Consider the following 22,767-nt stretch of genomic DNA (forward strand, 5'->3'; position numbering starts at 1 on the left):
GAGAAGTTTTGCTGCGACAGCACACCAAAGGATTTGATGTCCCTCAGCCTGCGGTGACCTTCAGAAGCAGATGGGCTCACCCACACCTGACACAACTCTTGTATCTGAACTATTCACTGAGCCAAAAGAACAGTGGAGAATGCAGGCATTGATCCCACTGCCTCACACATGCAAAGTAAGCGCTCTCCCATTTGAGCAAATTCCCCATTCACATCTGGTATTAGCTCCCAGTTTGCATCTGAATCGCCCCTTATCACTGGCCTCCTCCCTTCCACGACCAGCAGAAATCTCCTGCTTCAGGTTGGCCTGCTCCCTGAACAATTTTCATGCTTTGCTCCAATCGACGTTACTGAGCAATAGCAAGCGAGCAAGGGCAGGACTGGAAGCCACGGATATGGTGAAAGATACCAAGAAGAGCTCGAGCCTGCGGAAGGGAAGCGAGTTGAGCGTAATGTCGCAGCCGCCACGAGCGTGAGGGAGCAAGCGAGAGCCCTTTCTGACTGATGGACAGATGATTCTATTGCCTGAGGCTTTGCCTGAAAGAAAGTGCTGCCTCTTTTCATGCATTGCTGCTCAAAGGCACTCCCTGCTGACACACAGATGCAAGTGTTCAAGCAAAACGGCGAAGGCACTGTCCTGTGCCTCAGCTGCAACATGTTCAGCTGTAAACTGCTCGTCATATTAAGAGCTCTGCCTTCAGCGAATTGCCACTTACCACACACATACATACTTCAAAAGAATGCTCACTGCTTCAAGCCGGAGTGCAACCAACTACCTAAGCACGACTTTGCTTTGCTTTGTTTTCTACTGCACTGCTCCGCTCTCCCACCTGTGAATCGAAGGGATGCGACAGAGGTGCCTCTCTTTGGTGATTGTCTGCCTCATGCCTTGTAATCTGCCCGTCCTGTGCACCTGCTGATGTCGCAGCTATTTTTCACAGACTGGGCCAGTGGCACAATGGATAACGCGTCTGACGACGGATCAGAAGATTGTAGGTTCGACTCCTACCTGGCTCGAGTATTTTTGCAATCTTTGCATTATGGCTTTGGATGCCACGTAAGCGAACATATTTGGTCAAACTGTCCAGCTCTTAAACTGGTAAGTGCCTTCTTAGTGCATTAGGCAGCACGTCAGTCTCGTTATCTAAAGGTCCTCAGTTCAATCCTTAGAGAAGGCATTGATACTTGTAAAGATGTTTTTCCTTCTTTCCATTTCAGCTGCATGCATGCAAAAATCGAGAAGTTTTGCTGCGACAGCACACCAAAGGATTTGATGTCCCTCAGCCTGCGGTGACCTTCAGAAGCAGATGGGCTCACCCACACCTGACACAACTCTTGTGTCTGAACTATTAACTGAGCCAAAAGAACAGTGGAGAATGCAGGCATTGATCCCACTGTCTCACACATGCAAAGTAAGCGCTCTCCCATTTGAGCAAATTCCTCATTCACATCTGGTATTAGCTCCCAGTTTGCATCTGACTCGCCCCTTATCACTTGCCTCCTCGCTTCCACGACCAGCAGAAATCTCCTGCTTCAGGTTGGCCCGCTCCCTGAACACTTTTCATGCTTTGCTCCAATCGACGTTACTGAGCAATAGCAGGCGAGCAAGGGCAGCACTGGAAGCCACGGATATGGTGAAAGACGCCAAGAAGAGCTCGAGCCTGCGGAAGGGAAGCGAGTTGAGCGTAACGTCGCAGCCGCCACGAGCGTGAGGGAGCAAGCGAGAGGCCTGTCTGACTGATGGACAGATGATTCTATTGCCTGAGGCTTTGCCTGAAAGAAAGTGCTGCCTCTTTTCATGCATTGCTGCTCAAAGGCACTCCCTGCTGACACACAGATGCAAGTGTTCAAGCAAAACGGCGAAGGCACTGTCCTGTGCCTCAGCTGCAACATGTTCAGCTGTAAACTGCTCGTCATATTAAGAGCTCTGCCTTCAGCGAATTGCCACTTACCACACACATACATACTTCAAAAGAATGCTCACTGCTTCAAGCCGGAGTGCAACCAACTACCTAAGCACGACTTTGCTTTGCTTTGTTTTCTACTGCACTGCTCTGCTCTCCCACCTGTGAATCGAAGGGATGTGACAGAGGTGCCTCTCTTTGGTGATTGTCTGCCTCATGCCTTGTAATCTGCCCGTCCTGTGCACCTGCTGATGTCGCAGCTATTTTTCACAAACTGGGCCAGTGGCGCAATGGATATCGCGTCTGACTACGGTTCAGAAGATTGTAGGTTCGACTCCTACCTGGCTCGAGTATTTTTGCAATCTTTGCATTATGGCTTTGGATGCCACGTAAGCGAACATATTTGGTCAAACTGTCCAGCTCGTAAACTGGTAAGTACCTTCTTAGTGCAGTAGGCAGCACGTCAGTCACATAATCTGAAGGTCCTCAGTTCAATCCTCAGAGAAAGGCATTGATACTTGTAAAGATGTCTTTCCTTCTTTCCATTTCAGCTGCATGCATGCAAAAATCGAGAAGTTTTGCTGCGACAGCACATCAAAGGATTTGATGTCCCTCAGCCTGCGGTGACCTTCAGAAGCAGATGGGCTCACCCACACCTGACACAACTCTTGTGTCTGAACTATTAACTGAGCCAAAAGAACAGTGGAGAATGCAGGCATTGATCCCACTGCCTCACACATGCAAAGTAAGCGCTCTCCCATTTGAGCAAATTCCCCATTCACATCTGGTATTAGCTCCCAGTTTGCACCTGACTCGCCCCTTATCACTTGCCTCCTCGCTTCCACGACCAGCAGAAATCTCCTGCTTCAGGTTGGCCTGCTCCCTGAACACTTTTCATGCTTTGCTCCAATCGACGTTACTGAGCAATAGCAAGCGAGCAAGGGCAGGACTGGAAGCCACGGATATGGTGAAAGACGCCAAGAAGAGCTCGAGCCTGCGGAAGGGAAGCGAGTTGAGCGCAACGTCGCAGCCGCCACGAGCGTGAGGGAGCAAGCGAGAGGCCTATCTGACTGATGGACAGATGATTCTATTGCCTGAGGCTTTGCCTGAAAGAAAGTGTTGCCTCTTTTCATGCATTGCTGCTCAAAGGCACTCCCTGCTGACACACAGATGCAAGTGTTCAAGCAAAACGGCGAAGGCACTGTCCTGTGCCTCAGCTGCAACATGTTCAGCTGTAAAATGCTCGTCATATTAAGAGCTCTGCCTTTAGCGAATTGCCACTTACCACACACATACATACTTCAAAAGAATGCTCACTGCTTCAAGCCGCAGTGCAACCAACTACCTAAGCACGACTTTGCTTTGCTTTGTTTTCTACTGCACTGCTCCGCTCTCCCACCTGTGAATCGAAGGGATGCGACAGAGGTGCCTCTCTTTGGTGATTGTCTGCCTCATGCCTTGTAATCTGCCCGTCCTGTGCACCTGCTGATGTCGCAGCTATTTTTCACAAACTGGGCCAGTGGCGCAATGGATATCGCGTCTGACTACGGATCAGACGATTGTAGGTTCGACTCCTACCTGGCTTGAGTATTTTTGCAATCTTTGCATTATGGCTTTGGATTCCACGTAAGCGAACATATGTGGTCAAACTGTCCAGCTCTTAAACACGTAAGTACCTTCTTAGTGCAGTAGGCAGCACGTCAGTCTCATAATCTGAAGGTCCTGAGTTCAATCCTTAGAAAAGGCATTGATACTTGTAAAGATGTTTTTCCTTCTTTCCATTTCAGCTGCATGCATGCAAAAATCGAGAAGTTTTGCTGCGACAGCACACCAAAGGATTTGATGTCCCTCAGCCTGCGGTGACCTTCAGAAGCAGATGGGCTCACCCACACCTGACACAACTCTTGTGTCTGAACTATTCACTGAGCCAAAAGAACAGTGGAGAATGCAGGCATTGATCCCACTGCCTCACACATGCAAAGTAAGCGCTCTCCCATTTGAGCAAATTCCCCATTCACATCTGGTATTAGCTCCCAGTTTGCATCTGAATCGCCCCTTATCACTGGCCTCCTCCCTTCCACGACCAGCAGAAATCTCCTGCTTCAGGTTGGCCTGCTCCCTGAACACTTTTCATGCTTTGCTCCAATCGACGTTACTGAGCAATAGCAGGCGAGCAAGGGCAGCACTGGAAGCCACGGATATGGTGAAAGACGCCAAGAAGAGCTCGAGCCTGCGGAAGGGAAGCGAGTTGAGCGTAACGTCGCAGCCGCCACGAGCGTGAGGGAGCAAGCGAGAGGCCGGTCTGACTGATGGACAGATGATTCTATTGCCTGAGGCTTTGCCTGAAAGAAAGTGCTGCCTCTTTTCATGCATTGCTGCTCAAAGGCACTCCCTGCTGACACACAGATGCAAGTGTTCAAGCAAAACGGCGAAGGCACTGTCCTGTGCCTCAGCTGCAACATGTTCAGCTGTAAAATGCTCGTCATATTAAGAGCTCTGCCTTTAGCGAATTGCCACTTACCACACACATACATACTTCAAAAGAATGCTCACTGCTTCAAGCCGGAGTGCAACCAACTACCTAAGCACGACTTTGCTTTGCTTTGTTTTCTACTGCACTGCTCCGCTCTCCCACCTGTGAATCGAAGGGATGCGACAGAGGTGCCTCTCTTTGGTGATTGTCTGCCTCATGCCTTGTAATCTGCCCGTCCTGTGCACCTGCTGATGTCGCAGCTATTTTTCACAGACTGGGCCAGTGGCGCAATGGATAACACGTCTGACTACGGATCAGAAGATTGTCGGTTCGACTCCTACCTGGCTTGAGTATCTTTGCATTATGGCTTTGGATTCCACGTAAGCGAACATATGTGGTCAAACTGTCCAGCTCTTAAACTGGGAAGTACCTTCTTAGTGTAGTAGGCAGCACGTCAGTCTCATTATCTGAAGGTCCTCAATTCAATCCTTAGAGAAGGCATTGATACTTGTAAAGATGTTTTTCCTTCTTTCCATTTCAGCTGCATGCATGCAAAAATCGAGAAGTTTTGCTGCGACAGCACACCAAAGGATTTGATGTCCCTCAGCCTGCGGTGACCTTCAGAAGCAGATGGGCTCACCCACACCTGACACAACTCTTGTATCTGAACTATTCACTGAGCCAAAAGAACAGTGGAGAATGCAGGCATTGATCCCACTGCCTCACACATGCAAAGTAAGCGCTCTCCCATTTGAGCAAATTCCCCATTCACATCTGGTATTAGCTCCCAGTTTGCATCTGAATCGCCCCTTATCACTGGCCTCCTCCCTTCCACGACCAGCAGAAATCTCCTGCTTCAGGTTGGCCTGCTCCCTGAACAATTTTCATGCTTTGCTCCAATCGACGTTACTGAGCAATAGCAAGCGAGCAAGGGCAGGACTGGAAGCCACGGATATGGTGAAAGATACCAAGAAGAGCTCGAGCCTGCGGAAGGGAAGCGAGTTGAGCGTAATGTCGCAGCCGCCACGAGCGTGAGGGAGCAAGCGAGAGCCCTTTCTGACTGATGGACAGATGATTCTATTGCCTGAGGCTTTGCCTGAAAGAAAGTGCTGCCTCTTTTCATGCATTGCTGCTCAAAGGCACTCCCTGCTGACACACAGATGCAAGTGTTCAAGCAAAACGGCGAAGGCACTGTCCTGTGCCTCAGCTGCAACATGTTCAGCTGTAAACTGCTCGTCATATTAAGAGCTCTGCCTTCAGCGAATTGCCACTTACCACACACATACATACTTCAAAAGAATGCTCACTGCTTCAAGCCGGAGTGCAACCAACTACCTAAGCACGACTTTGCTTTGCTTTGTTTTCTACTGCACTGCTCCGCTCTCCCACCTGTGAATCGAAGGGATGCGACAGAGGTGCCTCTCTTTGGTGATTGTCTGCCTCATGCCTTGTAATCTGCCCGTCCTGTGCACCTGCTGATGTCGCAGCTATTTTTCACAGACTGGGCCAGTGGCACAATGGATAACGCGTCTGACGACGGATCAGAAGATTGTAGGTTCGACTCCTACCTGGCTCGAGTATTTTTGCAATCTTTGCATTATGGCTTTGGATGCCACGTAAGCGAACATATTTGGTCAAACTGTCCAGCTCTTAAACTGGTAAGTGCCTTCTTAGTGCATTAGGCAGCACGTCAGTCTCGTTATCTAAAGGTCCTCAGTTCAATCCTTAGAGAAGGCATTGATACTTGTAAAGATGTTTTTCCTTCTTTCCATTTCAGCTGCATGCATGCAAAAATCGAGAAGTTTTGCTGCGACAGCACACCAAAGGATTTGATGTCCCTCAGCCTGCGGTGACCTTCAGAAGCAGATGGGCTCACCCACACCTGACACAACTCTTGTGTCTGAACTATTAACTGAGCCAAAAGAACAGTGGAGAATGCAGGCATTGATCCCACTGTCTCACACATGCAAAGTAAGCGCTCTCCCATTTGAGCAAATTCCTCATTCACATCTGGTATTAGCTCCCAGTTTGCATCTGACTCGCCCCTTATCACTTGCCTCCTCGCTTCCACGACCAGCAGAAATCTCCTGCTTCAGGTTGGCCCGCTCCCTGAACACTTTTCATGCTTTGCTCCAATCGACGTTACTGAGCAATAGCAGGCGAGCAAGGGCAGCACTGGAAGCCACGGATATGGTGAAAGACGCCAAGAAGAGCTCGAGCCTGCGGAAGGGAAGCGAGTTGAGCGTAACGTCGCAGCCGCCACGAGCGTGAGGGAGCAAGCGAGAGGCCTGTCTGACTGATGGACAGATGATTCTATTGCCTGAGGCTTTGCCTGAAAGAAAGTGCTGCCTCTTTTCATGCATTGCTGCTCAAAGGCACTCCCTGCTGACACACAGATGCAAGTGTTCAAGCAAAACGGCGAAGGCACTGTCCTGTGCCTCAGCTGCAACATGTTCAGCTGTAAACTGCTCGTCATATTAAGAGCTCTGCCTTCAGCGAATTGCCACTTACCACACACATACATACTTCAAAAGAATGCTCACTGCTTCAAGCCGGAGTGCAACCAACTACCTAAGCACGACTTTGCTTTGCTTTGTTTTCTACTGCACTGCTCTGCTCTCCCACCTGTGAATCGAAGGGATGTGACAGAGGTGCCTCTCTTTGGTGATTGTCTGCCTCATGCCTTGTAATCTGCCCGTCCTGTGCACCTGCTGATGTCGCAGCTATTTTTCACAAACTGGGCCAGTGGCGCAATGGATATCGCGTCTGACTACGGTTCAGAAGATTGTAGGTTCGACTCCTACCTGGCTCGAGTATTTTTGCAATCTTTGCATTATGGCTTTGGATGCCACGTAAGCGAACATATTTGGTCAAACTGTCCAGCTCGTAAACTGGTAAGTACCTTCTTAGTGCAGTAGGCAGCACGTCAGTCACATAATCTGAAGGTCCTCAGTTCAATCCTCAGAGAAAGGTATTGATACTTGTAAAGATGTCTTTCCTTCTTTCCATTTCAGCTGCATGCATGCAAAAATCGAGAAGTTTTGCTGCGACAGCACATCAAAGGATTTGATGTCCCTCAGCCTGCGGTGACCTTCAGAAGCAGATGGGCTCACCCACACCTGACACAACTCTTGTGTCTGAACTATTAACTGAGCCAAAAGAACAGTGGAGAATGCAGGCATTGATCCCACTGCCTCACACATGCAAAGTAAGCGCTCTCCCATTTGAGCAAATTCCCCATTCACATCTGGTATTAGCTCCCAGTTTGCACCTGACTCGCCCCTTATCACTTGCCTCCTCGCTTCCACGACCAGCAGAAATCTCCTGCTTCAGGTTGGCCTGCTCCCTGAACACTTTTCATGCTTTGCTCCAATCGACGTTACTGAGCAATAGCAAGCGAGCAAGGGCAGGACTGGAAGCCACGGATATGGTGAAAGACGCCAAGAAGAGCTCGAGCCTGCGGAAGGGAAGCGAGTTGAGCGCAACGTCGCAGCCGCCACGAGCGTGAGGGAGCAAGCGAGAGGCCTATCTGACTGATGGACAGATGATTCTATTGCCTGAGGCTTTGCCTGAAAGAAATTGTTGCCTCTTTTCATGCATTGCTGCTCAAAGGCACTCCCTGCTGACACACAGATGCAAGTGTTCAAGCAAAACGGCGAAGGCACTGTCCTGTGCCTCAGCTGCAACATGTTCAGCTGTAAAATGCTCGTCATATTAAGAGCTCTGCCTTTAGCGAATTGCCACTTACCACACACATACATACTTCAAAAGAATGCTCACTGCTTCAAGCCGCAGTGCAACCAACTACCTAAGCACGACTTTGCTTTGCTTTGTTTTCTACTGCACTGCTCTGCTCTCCCACCTGTGAATCGAAGGGATGTGACAGAGGTGCCTCTCTTTGGTGATTGTCTGCCTCATGCCTTGTAATCTGCCCGTCCTGTGCACCTGCTGATGTCGCAGCTATTTTTCACAAACTGGGCCAGTGGCGCAATGGATATCGCGTCTGACTACGGTTCAGAAGATTGTAGGTTCGACTCCTACCTGGCTCGAGTATTTTTGCAATCTTTGCATTATGGCTTTGGATGCCACGTAAGCGAACATATTTGGTCAAACTGTCCAGCTCGTAAACTGGTAAGTACCTTCTTAGTGCAGTAGGCAGCACGTCAGTCACATAATCTGAAGGTCCTCAGTTCAATCCTCAGAGAAAGGCATTGATACTTGTAAAGATGTCTTTCCTTCTTTCCATTTCAGCTGCATGCATGCAAAAATCGAGAAGTTTTGCTGCGACAGCACATCAAAGGATTTGATGTCCCTCAGCCTGCGGTGACCTTCAGAAGCAGATGGGCTCACCCACACCTGACACAACTCTTGTGTCTGAACTATTAACTGAGCCAAAAGAACAGTGGAGAATGCAGGCATTGATCCCACTGCCTCACACATGCAAAGTAAGCGCTCTCCCATTTGAGCAAATTCCCCATTCACATCTGGTATTAGCTCCCAGTTTGCACCTGACTCGCCCCTTATCACTTGCCTCCTCGCTTCCACGACCAGCAGAAATCTCCTGCTTCAGGTTGGCCTGCTCCCTGAACACTTTTCATGCTTTGCTCCAATCGACGTTACTGAGCAATAGCAAGCGAGCAAGGGCAGGACTGGAAGCCACGGATATGGTGAAAGACGCCAAGAAGAGCTCGAGCCTGCGGAAGGGAAGCGAGTTGAGCGCAACGTCGCAGCCGCCACGAGCGTGAGGGAGCAAGCGAGAGGCCTCTCTGACTGATGGACAGATGATTCTATTGCCTGAGGCTTTGCCTGAAAGAAAGTGTTGCCTCTTTTCATGCATTGCTGCTCAAAGGCACTCCCTGCTGACACACAGATGCAAGTGTTCAAGCAAAACGGCGAAGGCACTGTCCTGTGCCTCAGCTGCAACATGTTCAGCTGTAAAATGCTCGTCATATTAAGAGCTCTGCCTTTAGCGAATTGCCACTTACCACACACATACATACTTCAAAAGAATGCTCACTGCTTCAAGCCGCAGTGCAACCAACTACCTAAGCACGACTTTGCTTTGCTTTGTTTTCTACTGCACTGCTCCGCTCTCCCACCTGTGAATCGAAGGGATGCGACAGAGGTGCCTCTCTTTGGTGATTGTCTGCCTCATGCCTTGTAATCTGCCCGTCCTGTGCACCTGCTGATGTCGCAGCTATTTTTCACAAACTGGGCCAGTGGCGCAATGGATATCGCGTCTGACTACGGATCAGACGATTGTAGGTTCGACTCCTACCTGGCTTGAGTATTTTTGCAATCTTTGCATTATGGCTTTGGATTCCACGTAAGCGAACATATGTGGTCAAACTGTCCAGCTCTTAAACACGTAAGTACCTTCTTAGTGCAGTAGGCAGCACGTCAGTCTCATAATCTGAAGGTCCTGAGTTCAATCCTTAGAAAAGGCATTGATACTTGTAAAGATGTTTTTCCTTCTTTCCATTTCAGCTGCATGCATGCAAAAATCGAGAAGTTTTGCTGCGACAGCACACCAAAGGATTTGATGTCCCTCAGCCTGCGGTGACCTTCAGAAGCAGATGGGCTCACCCACACCTGACACAACTCTTGTGTCTGAACTATTCACTGAGCCAAAAGAACAGTGGAGAATGCAGGCATTGATCCCACTGCCTCACACATGCAAAGTAAGCGCTCTCCCATTTGAGCAAATTCCCCATTCACATCTGGTATTAGCTCCCAGTTTGCATCTGAATCGCCCCTTATCACTGGCCTCCTCCCTTCCACGACCAGCAGAAATCTCCTGCTTCAGGTTGGCCTGCTCCCTGAACACTTTTCATGCTTTGCTCCAATCGACGTTACTGAGCAATAGCAGGCGAGCAAGGGCAGCACTGGAAGCCACGGATATGGTGAAAGACGCCAAGAAGAGCTCGAGCCTGCGGAAGGGAAGCGAGTTGAGCGTAACGTCGCAGCCGCCACGAGCGTGAGGGAGCAAGCGAGAGGCCTGTCTGACTGATGGACAGATGATTCTATTGCCTGAGGCTTTGCCTGAAAGAAAGTGCTGCCTCTTTTCATGCATTGCTGCTCAAAGGCACTCCCTGCTGACACACAGATGCAAGTGTTCAAGCAAAACGGCGAAGGCACTGTCCTGTGCCTCAGCTGCAACATGTTCAGCTGTAAAATGCTCGTCATATTAAGAGCTCTGCCTTTAGCGAATTGCCACTTACCACACACATACATACTTCAAAAGAATGCTCACTGCTTCAAGCCGGAGTGCAACCAACTACCTAAGCACGACTTTGCTTTGCTTTGTTTTCTACTGCACTGCTCCGCTCTCCCACCTGTGAATCGAAGGGATGCGACAGAGGTGCCTCTCTTTGGTGATTGTCTGCCTCATGCCTTGTAATCTGCCCGTCCTGTGCACCTGCTGATGTCGCAGCTATTTTTCACAGACTGGGCCAGTGGCGCAATGGATAACACGTCTGACTACGGATCAGAAGATTGTCGGTTCGACTCCTACCTGGCTTGAGTATTTTTGCAATCTTTGCATTATGGCTTTGGATTCCACGTAAGCGAACATATGTGGTCAAACTGTCCAGCTCTTAAACAGGTAAGTACCTTCTTAGTGCAGTAGGCAGCACGTCAGTCTCATTATCTGAAGGTCCTCAATTCAATCCTTAGAGAAGGCATTGATACTTGTAAAGATGTTTTTCCTTCTTTCCATTTCAGCTGCATGCATGCAAAAATCGAGAAGTTTTGCTGCGACAGCACACCAAAGGATTTGATGTCCCTCAGCCTGCGGTGACCTTCAGAAGCAGATGGGCTCACCCACACCTGACACAACTCTTGTATCTGAACTATTCACTGAGCCAAAAGAACAGTGGAGAATGCAGGCATTGATCCCACTGCCTCACACATGCAAAGTAAGCGCTCTCCCATTTGAGCAAATTCCCCATTCACATCTGGTATTAGCTCCCAGTTTGCATCTGAATCGCCCCTTATCACTGGCCTCCTCCCTTCCACGACCAGCAGAAATCTCCTGCTTCAGGTTGGCCTGCTCCCTGAACAATTTTCATGCTTTGCTCCAATCGACGTTACTGAGCAATAGCAAGCGAGCAAGGGCAGGACTGGAAGCCACGGATATGGTGAAAGATACCAAGAAGAGCTCGAGCCTGCGGAAGGGAAGCGAGTTGAGCGTAATGTCGCAGCCGCCACGAGCGTGAGGGAGCAAGCGAGAGCCCTTTCTGACTGATGGACAGATGATTCTATTGCCTGAGGCTTTGCCTGAAAGAAAGTGTTGCCTCTTTTCATGCATTGCTGCTCAAAGGCACTCCCTGCTGACACACAGATGCAAGTGTTCAAGCAAAACGGCGAAGGCACTGTCCTGTGCCTCAGCTGCAACATGTTCAGCTGTAAAATGCTCGTCATATTAAGAGCTCTGCCTTTAGCGAATTGCCACTTACCACACACATACATACTTCAAAAGAATGCTCACTGCTTCAAGCCGCAGTGCAACCAACTACCTAAGCACGACTTTGCTTTGCTTTGTTTTCTACTGCACTGCTCCGCTCTCCCACCTGTGAATCGAAGGGATGCGACAGAGGTGCCTCTCTTTGGTGATTGTCTGCCTCATGCCTTGTAATCTGCCCGTCCTGTGCACCTGCTGATGTCGCAGCTATTTTTCACAAACTGGGCCAGTGGCGCAATGGATATCGCGTCTGACTACGGATCAGACGATTGTAGGTTCGACTCCTACCTGGCTTGAGTATTTTTGCAATCTTTGCATTATGGCTTTGGATTCCACGTAAGCGAACATATGTGGTCAAACTGTCCAGCTCTTAAACACGTAAGTACCTTCTTAGTGCAGTAGGCAGCACGTCAGTCTCATAATCTGAAGGTCCTGAGTTCAATCCTTAGAAAAGGCATTGATACTTGTAAAGATGTTTTTCCTTCTTTCCATTTCAGCTGCATGCATGCAAAAATCGAGAAGTTTTGCTGCGACAGCACACCAAAGGATTTGATGTCCCTCAGCCTGCGGTGACCTTCAGAAGCAGATGGGCTCACCCACACCTGACACAACTCTTGTGTCTGAACTATTCACTGAGCCAAAAGAACAGTGGAGAATGCAGGCATTGATCCCACTGCCTCACACATGCAAAGTAAGCGCTCTCCCATTTGAGCAAATTCCCCATTCACATCTGGTATTAGCTCCCAGTTTGCATCTGAATCGCCCCTTATCACTGGCCTCCTCCCTTCCACGACCAGCAGAAATCTCCTGCTTCAGGTTGGCCTGCTCCCTGAACACTTTTCATGCTTTGCTCCAATCGACGTTACTGAGCAATAGCAGGCGAGCAAGGGCAGCACTGGAAGCCACGGATATGGTGAAAGACGCCAAGAAGAGCTCGAGCCTGCGGAAGGGAAGCGAGTTGAGCGTAACGTCGCAGCCGCCACGAGCGTGAGGGAGCAAGCGAGAGGCCTGTCTGACTGATGGACAGATGATTCTATTGCCTGAGGCTTTGCCTGAAAGAAAGTGCTGCCTCTTTTCATGCATTGCTGCTCAAAGGCACTCCCTGCTGACACACAGATGCAAGTGTTCAAGCAAAACGGCGAAGGCACTGTCCTGTGCCTCAGCTGCAACATGTTCAGCTGTAAAATGCTCGTCATATTAAGAGCTCTGCCTTTAGCGAATTGCCACTTACCACACACATACATACTTCAAAAGAATGCTCACTGCTTCAAGCCGGAGTGCAACCAACTACCTAAGCACGACTTTGCTTTGCTTTGTTTTCTACTGCACTGCTCCGCTCTCCCACCTGTGAATCGAAGGGATGCGACAGAGGTGCCTCTCTTTGGTGATTGTCTGCCTCATGCCTTGTAATCTGCCCGTCCTGTGCACCTGCTGATGTCGCAGCTATTTTTCACAGACTGGGCCAGTGGCGCAATGGATAACACGTCTGACTACGGATCAGAAGATTGTCGGTTCGACTCCTACCTGGCTTGAGTATTTTTGCAATCTTTGCATTATGGCTTTGGATTCCACGTAAGCGAACATATGTGGTCAAACTGTCCAGCTCTTAAACAGGTAAGTACCTTCTTAGTGCAGTAGGCAGCACGTCAGTCTCATTATCTGAAGGTCCTCAATTCAATCCTTAGAGAAGGCATTGATACTTGTAAAGATGTTTTTCCTTCTTTCCATTTCAGCTGCATGCATGCAAAAATCGAGAAGTTTTGCTGCGACAGCACACCAAAGGATTTGATGTCCCTCAGCCTGCGGTGACCTTCAGAAGCAGATGGGCTCACCCACACCTGACACAACTCTTGTATCTGAACTATTCACTGAGCCAAAAGAACAGTGGAGAATGCAGGCATTGATCCCACTGCCTCACACATGCAAAGTAAGCGCTCTCCCATTTGAGCAAATTCCCCATTCACATCTGGTATTAGCTCCCAGTTTGCATCTGAATCGCCCCTTATCACTGGCCTCCTCCCTTCCACGACCAGCAGAAATCTCCTGCTTCAGGTTGGCCTGCTCCCTGAACAATTTTCATGCTTTGCTCCAATCGACGTTACTGAGCAATAGCAAGCGAGCAAGGGCAGGACTGGAAGCCACGGATATGGTGAAAGATACCAAGAAGAGCTCGAGCCTGCGGAAGGGAAGCGAGTTGAGCGTAATGTCGCAGCCGCCACGAGCGTGAGGGAGCAAGCGAGAGCCCTTTCTGACTGATGGACAGATGATTCTATTGCCTGAGGCTTTGCCTGAAAGAAAGTGCTGCCTCTTTTCATGCATTGCTGCTCAAAGGCACTCCCTGCTGACACACAGATGCAAGTGTTCAAGCAAAACGGCGAAGGCACTGTCCTGTGCCTCAGCTGCAACATGTTCAGCTGTAAACTGCTCGTCATATTAAGAGCTCTGCCTTCAGCGAATTGCCACTTACCACACACATACATACTTCAAAAGAATGCTCACTGCTTCAAGCCGGAGTGCAACCAACTACCTAAGCACGACTTTGCTTTGCTTTGTTTTCTACTGCACTGCTCCGCTCTCCCACCTGTGAATCGAAGGGATGCGGCAGAGGTGCCTCTCTTTGGTGATTGTCTGCCTCATGCCTTGTAATCTGCCCGTCCTGTGCACCTGCTGATGTCGCAGCTATTTTTCACAGACTGGGCCAGTGGCACAATGGATAACGCGTCTGACGACGGATCAGAAGATTGTAGGTTCGACTCCTACCTGGCTCGAGTATTTTTGCAATCTTTGCATTATGGCTTTGGATGCCACGTAAGCGAACATATTTGGTCAAACTGTCCAGCTCTTAAACTGGTAAGTGCCTTCTTAGTGCATTAGGCAGCACGTCAGTCTCGTTATCTCAAGGTCCTCAGTTCAATCCTTAGAGAAGGCATTGATACTTGTAAAGATGTTTTTCCTTCTTTCCATTTCAGCTGCATGCATGCAAAAATCGAGAAGTTTTGCTGCGACAGCACACCAAAGGATTTGATGTCCCTCAGCCTGCGGTGACCTTCAGAAGCAGATGGGCTCACCCACACCTGACACAACTCTTGTGTCTGAACTATTAACTGAGCCAAAAGAACAGTGGAGAATGCAGGCATTGATCCCACTGTCTCACACATGCAAAGTAAGCGCTCTCCCATTTGAGCAAATTCCTCATTCACATCTGGTATTAGCTCCCAGTTTGCACCTGACTCGCCCCTTATCACTTGCCTCCTCGCTTCCACGACCAGCAGAAATCTCCTGCTTCAGGTTGGCCTGCTCCCTGAACACTTTTCATGCTTTGCTCCAATCGACGTTACTGAGCAATAGCAAGCGAGCAAGGGCAGGACTGGAAGCCACGGATATGGTGAAAGACGCCAAGAAGAGCTCGAGCCTGCGGAAGGGAAGCGAGTTGAGCGTAACGTCGCAGCCGCCACGAGCGTGAGGGAGCAAGCGAGAGGCCTGTCTGACTGATGGACAGATGATTCTATTGCCTGAGGCTTTGCCTGAAAGAAAGTGCTGCCTCTTTTCATGCATTGCTGCTCAAAGGCACTCCCTGCTGACACACAGATGCAAGTGTTCAAGCAAAACGGCGAAGGCACTGTCCTGTGCCTCAGCTGCAACATGTTCAGCTGTAAACTGCTCGTCATATTAAGAGCTCTGCCTTCAGCGAATTGCCACTTACCACACACATACATACTTCAAAAGAATGCTCACTGCTTCAAGCCGGAGTGCAACCAACTACCTAAGCACGACTTTGCTTTGCTTTGTTTTCTACTGCACTGCTCTGCTCTCCCACCTGTGAATCGAAGGGATGTGACAGAGGTGCCTCTCTTTGGTGATTGTCTGCCTCATGCCTTGTAATCTGCCCGTCCTGTGCACCTGCTGATGTCGCAGCTATTTTTCACAAACTGGGCCAGTGGCGCAATGGATATCGCGTCTGACTACGGTTCAGAAGATTGTAGGTTCGACTCCTACCTGGCTCGAGTATTTTTGCAATCTTTGCATTATGGCTTTGGATGCCACGTAAGCGAACATATTTGGTCAAACTGTCCAGCTCGTAAACTGGTAAGTACCTTCTTAGTGCAGTAGGCAGCACGTCAGTCACATAATCTGAAGGTCCTCAGTTCAATCCTCAGAGAAAGGCATTGATACTTGTAAAGATGTCTTTCCTTCTTTCCATTTCAGCTGCATGCATGCAAAAATCGAGAAGTTTTGCTGCGACAGCACATCAAAGGATTTGATGTCCCTCAGCCTGCGGTGACCTTCAGAAGCAGATGGGCTCACCCACACCTGACACAACTCTTGTGTCTGAACTATTAACTGAGCCAAAAGAACAGTGGAGAATGCAGGCATTGATCCCACTGCCTCACACATGCAAAGTAAGCGCTCTCCCATTTGAGCAAATTCCCCATTCACATCTGGTATTAGCTCCCAGTTTGCACCTGACTCGCCCCTTATCACTTGCCTCCTCGCTTCCACGACCAGCAGAAATCTCCTGCTTCAGGTTGGCCTGCTCCCTGAACACTTTTCATGCTTTGCTCCAATCGACGTTACTGAGCAATAGCAAGCGAGCAAGGGCAGGACTGGAAGCCACGGATATGGTGAAAGACGCCAAGAAGAGCTCGAGCCTGCGGAAGGGAAGCGAGTTGAGCGCAACGTCGCAGCCGCCACGAGCGTGAGGGAGCAAGCGAGAGGCCTATCTGACTGATGGACAGATGATTCTATTGCCTGAGGCTTTGCCTGAAAGAAAGTGTTGCCTCTTTTCATGCATTGCTGCTCAAAGGCACTCCCTGCTGACACACAGATGCAAGTGTTCAAGCAAAACGGCGAAGGCACTGTCCTGTGCCTCAGCTGCAACATGTTCAGCTGTAAACTGCTCGTCATATTAAGAGCTCTGCCTTTAGCGAATTGCCACTTACCACACACATACATACTTCAAAAGAATGCTCACTGCTTCAAGCCGCAGTGCAACCAACTACCTAAGCACGACTTTGCTTTGCTTTGTTTTCTACTGCACTGCTCCGCTCTCCCACCTGTGAATCGAAGGGATGCGACAGAGGTGCCTCTCTTTGGTGATTGTCTGCCTCATGCCTTGTAATCTGCCCGTCCTGTGCACCTGCTGATGTCGCAGCTATTTTTCACAAACTGGGCCAGTGGCGCAATGGATATCGCGTCTGACTACGGATCAGACGATTGTAGGTTCGACTCCTACCTGGCTTGAGTATTTTTGCAATCTTTGCATTATGGCTTTGGATTCCACGTAAGCGAACATATGTGGTCAAACTGTCCAGCTCTTAAACACGTAAGTACCTTCTTAGTGCAGTAGGCAGCACGTCAGTCTCATAATCTGAAGGTCCTGAGTTCAATCCTTAGAAAAGGCATTGATACTTGTAAAGATGTTTTTCCTTCTTTCCATTTCAGCTGCATGCATGCAAAAATCGAGAAGTTTTGCTGCGACAGCACACCAAAGGATTTGATGTCCCTCAGCCTGCGGTGACCTTCAGAAGCAGATGGGCTCACCCACACCTGACACAACTCTTGTGTCTGAACTATTAACTGAGCCAAAAGAACAGTGGAGAATGCAGGCATTGATCCCACTGCCTCACACATGCAAAGTAAGCGCTCTCCCATTTGAGCAAATTCCCCATTCACATCTGGTATTAGCTCCCAGTTTGCATCTGAATCGCCCCTTATCACTGGCCTCCTCCCTTCCACGACCAGCAGAAATCTCCTGCTTCAGGTTGGCCTGCTCCCTGAACAATTTTCATGCTTTGCTCCAATCGACGTTACTGAGCAATAGCAAGCGAGCAAGGGCAGGACTGGAAGCCACGGATATGGTGAAAGATACCAAGAAGAGCTCGAGCCTGCGGAAGGGAAGCGAGTTGAGCGTAATGTCGCAGCCGCCACGAGCGTGAGGGAGCAAGCGAGAGCCCTTTCTGACTGATGGACAGATGATTCTATTGCCTGAGGCTTTGCCTGAAAGAAAGTGCTGCCTCTTTTCATGCATTGCTGCTCAAAGGCACTCCCTGCTGACACACAGATGCAAGTGTTCAAGCAAAACGGCGAAGGCACTGTCCTGTGCCTCAGCTGCAACATGTTCAGCTGTAAACTGCTCGTCATATTAAGAGCTCTGCCTTCAGCGAATTGCCACTTACCACACACATACATACTTCAAAAGAATGCTCACTGCTTCAAGCCGGAGTGCAACCAACTACCTAAGCACGACTTTGCTTTGCTTTGTTTTCTACTGCACTGCTCCGCTCTCCCACCTGTGAATCGAAGGGATGCGACAGAGGTGCCTCTCTTTGGTGATTGTCTGCCTCATGCCTTGTAATCTGCCCGTCCTGTGCACCTGCTGATGTCGCAGCTATTTTTCACAGACTGGGCCAGTGGCACAATGGATAACGCGTCTGACGACGGATCAGAAGATTGTAGGTTCGACTCCTACCTGGCTCGAGTATTTTTGCAATCTTTGCATTATGGCTTTGGATGCCACGTAAGCGAACATATTTGGTCAAACTGTCCAGCTCTTAAACTGGTAAGTGCCTTCTTAGTGCATTAGGCAGCACGTCAGTCTCGTTATCTAAAGGTCCTCAGTTCAATCCTTAGAGAAGGCATTGATACTTGTAAAGATGTTTTTCCTTCTTTCCATTTCAGCTGCATGCATGCAAAAATCGAGAAGTTTTGCTGCGACAGCACACCAAAGGATTTGATGTCCCTCAGCCTGCGGTGACCTTCAGAAGCAGATGGGCTCACCCACACCTGACACAACTCTTGTGTCTGAACTATTAACTGAGCCAAAAGAACAGTGGAGAATGCAGGCATTGATCCCACTGTCTCACACATGCAAAGTAAGCGCTCTCCCATTTGAGCAAATTCCTCATTCACATCTGGTATTAGCTCCCAGTTTGCATCTGACTCGCCCCTTATCACTTGCCTCCTCGCTTCCACGACCAGCAGAAATCTCCTGCTTCAGGTTGGCCCGCTCCCTGAACACTTTTCATGCTTTGCTCCAATCGACGTTACTGAGCAATAGCAGGCGAGCAAGGGCAGCACTGGAAGCCACGGATATGGTGAAAGACGCCAAGAAGAGCTCGAGCCTGCGGAAGGGAAGCGAGTTGAGCGTAACGTCGCAGCCGCCACGAGCGTGAGGGAGCAAGCGAGAGGCCTGTCTGACTGATGGACAGATGATTCTATTGCCTGAGGCTTTGCCTGAAAGAAAGTGCTGCCTCTTTTCATGCATTGCTGCTCAAAGGCACACCCTGCTGACACACAGATGCAAGTGTTCAAGCAAAACGGCGAAGGCACTGTCCTGTGCCTCAGCTGCAACATGTTCAGCTGTGAACTGCTCGTCATATTAAGAGCTCTGCCTTCAGCGAATTGCCACTTACCACACACATACATACTTCAAAAGAATGCTCACTGCTTCAAGCCGCAGTGCAACCAACTACCTAAGCACGACTTTGCTTTGCTTTGTTTTCTACTGCACTGCTCCGCTCTCCCACCTGTGAATCGAAGGGATGCGACAGAGGTGCCTCTCTTTGGTGATTGTCTGCCTCATGCCTTGTAATCTGCCCGTCCTGTGCACCTGCTGATGTCGCAGCTATTTTTCACAGACTGGGCCAGTGGCGCAATGGATAATACGTCTGACTACGGATCAGAAGATTGTAGGTTCGACTCCTACCTGGCTTGAGTATTTTTGCAATCTTTGCATTACGGCTTTGGATTCCACGTAAGCGAACATATGTGGTCAAACTGTCCAGCTCTTAAACAGGTAAGTACCTTCTTAGTGCAGTAGGCAGCACGTCAGTCTCATAATCTGAAGGTCCTGAGTTCAATCCTTAGAAAAGGCATTGATACTTGTAAAGATGTTTTTCCTTCTTTCCATTTCAGCTGCATGCATGCAAAAATCGAGAAGTTTTGCTGCGACAGCACACCAAAGGATTTGATGTCCCTCAGCCTGCGGTGACCTTCAGAAGCAGATGGGCTCACCCACACCTGACACAACTCTTGTGTCTGAACTATTCACTGAGCCAAAAGAACAGTGGAGAATGCAGGCATTGATCCCACTGCCTCACACATGCAAAGTAAGCGCTCTCCCATTTGAGCAAATTCCCCATTCACATCTGGTATTAGCTCCCAGTTTGCATCTGAATCGCCCCTTATCACTGGCCTCCTCCCTTCCACGACCAGCAGAAATCTCCTGCTTCAGGTTGGCCTGCTCCCTGAACACTTTTCATGCTTTGCTCCAATCGACGTTACTGAGCAATAGCAAGCGAGCAAGGGCAGGACTGGAAGCCACGGATATGGTGAAAGATTCCAAGAAGAGCTCGAGCCTGCGGAAGGGAAGCGAGTTGAGCGTAATGTCGCAGCCGCCACGAACGTGAGGGAGCAAGCGAGAGGCCTGTCTGACTGATGGACAGATGATTCTATTGCCTGAGGCTTTGCCTGAAAGAAAGTGCTGCCTCTTTTCATGCATTGCTGCTCAAAGGCACTCCCTGCTGACACACAGATGCAAGTGTTCAAGCAAAACGGCGAAGGCACTGTCCTGTGCCTCAGCTGCAACATGTTCAGCTGTAAACTGCTCGTCATATTAAGAGCACTGCTTTCAGCGAATTGCCACTTAGCACACACATACATACTTCAAAAGAATGCTCACTGCTTCAAGCCGGAGTGCAACCAACTACCTCAGGACGACTTTGCTTTGCTTTTTTTTCTACTGCACTGCTCCGCTCTCCCACCTGTGAATCGAAGGGATGCGACAGAGGTGCCTCTCTTTGGTGATTGTCTGCCTCATGCCTTGTAATCTGCCCGTCCTGTGCACCTGCTGATGTCGCAGCTATTTTTCACAGACTGGGCCAGTGGTGCAATGGATAACACGTCTGACTACGGATCAGAAGATTGTAGGTTCGACTCCTACCTGGCTGGAGTATTTTTGCAATCTGTGTATTATGGCTTTGGATGCCACGTAAGCGAACATATTTGGTCAAACTGTCCAGCTCTTAAACTGGTAAGTGCCTTCTTAGTGCAGTAGGCAGCACGTCAGTCTCATTATCTGAAGGTCCTCAATTCAATCCTGAGAGAAGGCATTGATACTTGTAAAGATGTCTTTCCTTCTTTCCATTTCAGCTGCATGCATGCAAAAATCGAGAAGTTTTGCTGCGACAGCACACCAAAGGATTTGATGTCCCTCAGCCTGCGGTGACCTTCAGAAGCAGATGGGCTCAACCACACTTGACACAACTCTTGTGTCTGAACTATTAACTGAGCCAAAAGAACAGTGGAGAATGCAGGCATTGATCCCACTGTCTCACACATGCAAAGTAAGCGCTCTCCCATTTGAGCAAATTCCCCATTCACATCTGGTATTAGCTCCCAGTTTGCATCTGACTCGCCCCTTATCACTTGCCTCCTCGCTTCCACGACCAGCAGAAATCTCCTGCTTCAGGTTGGCCTGCTCCCTGAACACTTTTCATGCTTTGCTCCAATCGACGTTACTGAGCAATAGCAAGCGAGCAAGGGCAGGACTGGAAGCCACGGATATGGTGAAAGACGCCAAGAAGAGCTCGAGCCTGCGGAAGGGAAGCGAGTTGAGCCGCCACGAGCGTGAGGGAGCAAGTGAGAGGCCTGTCTGACTGATGGACAGATGATTCTATTGCCTGAGGCTTTGCCTGAAAGAAAGTGCTGCCTCTTTTCATGCATTGCTGCTCAAAGGCACTCCCTGCTGACACACAGATGCAAGTGTTCAAGCAAAACGGCGAAGGCACTGTCCTGTGCCTCAGCTGCAACATGTTCAGCTGTAAACTGCTCGTCATATTAAGAGCTCTGCCTTCAGCGAATTGCCACTTACCACACACATACATACTTCAAAAGAATGCTCACTGCTTCAAGCCAGAGTGCAACCAACTACCTAAGCACGACTTTGCTTTGCTTTGTTTTCTACTGCACTGCTCCGCTCTCCCACCTGTGAATCGAAGGGATGCGACAGAGGTGCCTCTCTTTGGTGATTGTCTGCCGCATGCCTTGTAATCTGCCCGTCCTGTGCACCTGCTGATGTCGCAGCTATTTTTCACAGACTGGGCCAGTGGCGCAATGGATAACGCGTCTGACTACGGATCAGAAGATTGTAGGTTCGACTCCTACCTGGCTCGAGTATTTTTGCAATCTTTGCATTATGGCTTTGGATGCCACGTAGGCGAACATATTTGGTCAAACTGTCCAGCTCTTAAACTGGTAAGTGCCTTCTTAGTGCAGTAGGCAGCACATCAGTCTCATAATCTGAAGGTCCTGAGTTCAATCCTCAGAAAAGGCATTGATACTTGTAAAGATGTTTTTCCTTCTTTCACCTCAGCTTTCCATTTCAGCTGCATGCATGCAAAAATTGCGAAGTTTTGCTGCGATAGCACACCAAAGGATTTGATGTCCTTCAGCCTGCGGTGACCTTCAGAAGCAGATGGGCTCACCCACACCTGACACAACTCTTGTGTCTGAACAATTAACCGAGCCAAAAGAACAGTGAAGAATGCAGGCATTGATCCCACTGCCTCACACATGCAAAGCAAGCACTCTCCCATTTGAGCAAATTCCCCATTCACATCTGGCATCAGCTCCCAGTTTGCATCTGACTAGCCCCTTATCACTTGCCTCCTCGCTTCCACGACCAGCAGAAATCTCCTGCTTCAGGTTGGCCTGCTCCCAGAACATTTTTCATGCTTTGCTCCAATCGACGTTACTGAGCAATAGCAGGCGAGCAAGGGCAGGACTGGAAGCCATGGATATGGTGAAAGACGCCGAGAAGAGCTCGAGCCTGCGAAAGGGAAGCGAGTTGAGCGCAACGTCGCAGCCGCCACGAGCGTGAGGGAGCAGGCGAGAGGCCTGTCTGACTGATGGACAGATGATTCTATTGCC

At 49.4% G+C, this 22,767-nt stretch overlaps 11 non-coding genes across 11 annotated transcripts; all 11 read left to right on the plus strand.

Annotated features, from left to right (window-relative positions):
* Nucleotides 1-2,179: 2,179 nt before the first annotated feature.
* On the plus strand, nucleotides 2,180-2,252 carry trnar-acg (transfer RNA arginine (anticodon ACG)). Its single transcript has one exon. It is a non-coding gene; the product is annotated as a tRNA-Arg (tRNA).
* Nucleotides 2,253-3,416: 1,164 nt separating this feature from the next.
* trnar-acg (transfer RNA arginine (anticodon ACG)) lies at nucleotides 3,417-3,489 on the plus strand. The gene has a single exon. It is a non-coding gene; the product is annotated as a tRNA-Arg (tRNA).
* A 3,626-nt stretch (nucleotides 3,490-7,115) lies between these two features.
* Nucleotides 7,116-7,188, plus strand: trnar-acg (transfer RNA arginine (anticodon ACG)). The gene has a single exon. It is a non-coding gene; the product is annotated as a tRNA-Arg (tRNA).
* A 1,164-nt stretch (nucleotides 7,189-8,352) lies between these two features.
* trnar-acg (transfer RNA arginine (anticodon ACG)) lies at nucleotides 8,353-8,425 on the plus strand. The gene has a single exon. It is a non-coding gene; the product is annotated as a tRNA-Arg (tRNA).
* Nucleotides 8,426-9,589: 1,164 nt separating this feature from the next.
* On the plus strand, nucleotides 9,590-9,662 carry trnar-acg (transfer RNA arginine (anticodon ACG)). Its single transcript has one exon. It is a non-coding gene; the product is annotated as a tRNA-Arg (tRNA).
* A 2,399-nt stretch (nucleotides 9,663-12,061) lies between these two features.
* On the plus strand, nucleotides 12,062-12,134 carry trnar-acg (transfer RNA arginine (anticodon ACG)). The gene has a single exon. It is a non-coding gene; the product is annotated as a tRNA-Arg (tRNA).
* A 3,635-nt stretch (nucleotides 12,135-15,769) lies between these two features.
* Nucleotides 15,770-15,842, plus strand: trnar-acg (transfer RNA arginine (anticodon ACG)). The gene has a single exon. It is a non-coding gene; the product is annotated as a tRNA-Arg (tRNA).
* Nucleotides 15,843-17,006: 1,164 nt separating this feature from the next.
* On the plus strand, nucleotides 17,007-17,079 carry trnar-acg (transfer RNA arginine (anticodon ACG)). The gene has a single exon. It is a non-coding gene; the product is annotated as a tRNA-Arg (tRNA).
* Nucleotides 17,080-20,714: 3,635 nt separating this feature from the next.
* trnar-acg (transfer RNA arginine (anticodon ACG)) lies at nucleotides 20,715-20,787 on the plus strand. The gene has a single exon. It is a non-coding gene; the product is annotated as a tRNA-Arg (tRNA).
* A 1,150-nt stretch (nucleotides 20,788-21,937) lies between these two features.
* Nucleotides 21,938-22,010, plus strand: trnar-acg (transfer RNA arginine (anticodon ACG)). Its single transcript has one exon. It is a non-coding gene; the product is annotated as a tRNA-Arg (tRNA).
* Nucleotides 22,011-22,098: 88 nt separating this feature from the next.
* Nucleotides 22,099-22,171, plus strand: trnam-cau (transfer RNA methionine (anticodon CAU)). Its single transcript has one exon. It is a non-coding gene; the product is annotated as a tRNA-Met (tRNA).
* Nucleotides 22,172-22,767: the final 596 nt, after the last annotated feature.

This window comes from Pristiophorus japonicus, chromosome 1, assembly GCF_044704955.1.
Source record: "Pristiophorus japonicus isolate sPriJap1 chromosome 1, sPriJap1.hap1, whole genome shotgun sequence".
NCBI classification, from domain to species: Eukaryota; Metazoa; Chordata; class Chondrichthyes; family Pristiophoridae; genus Pristiophorus; species Pristiophorus japonicus.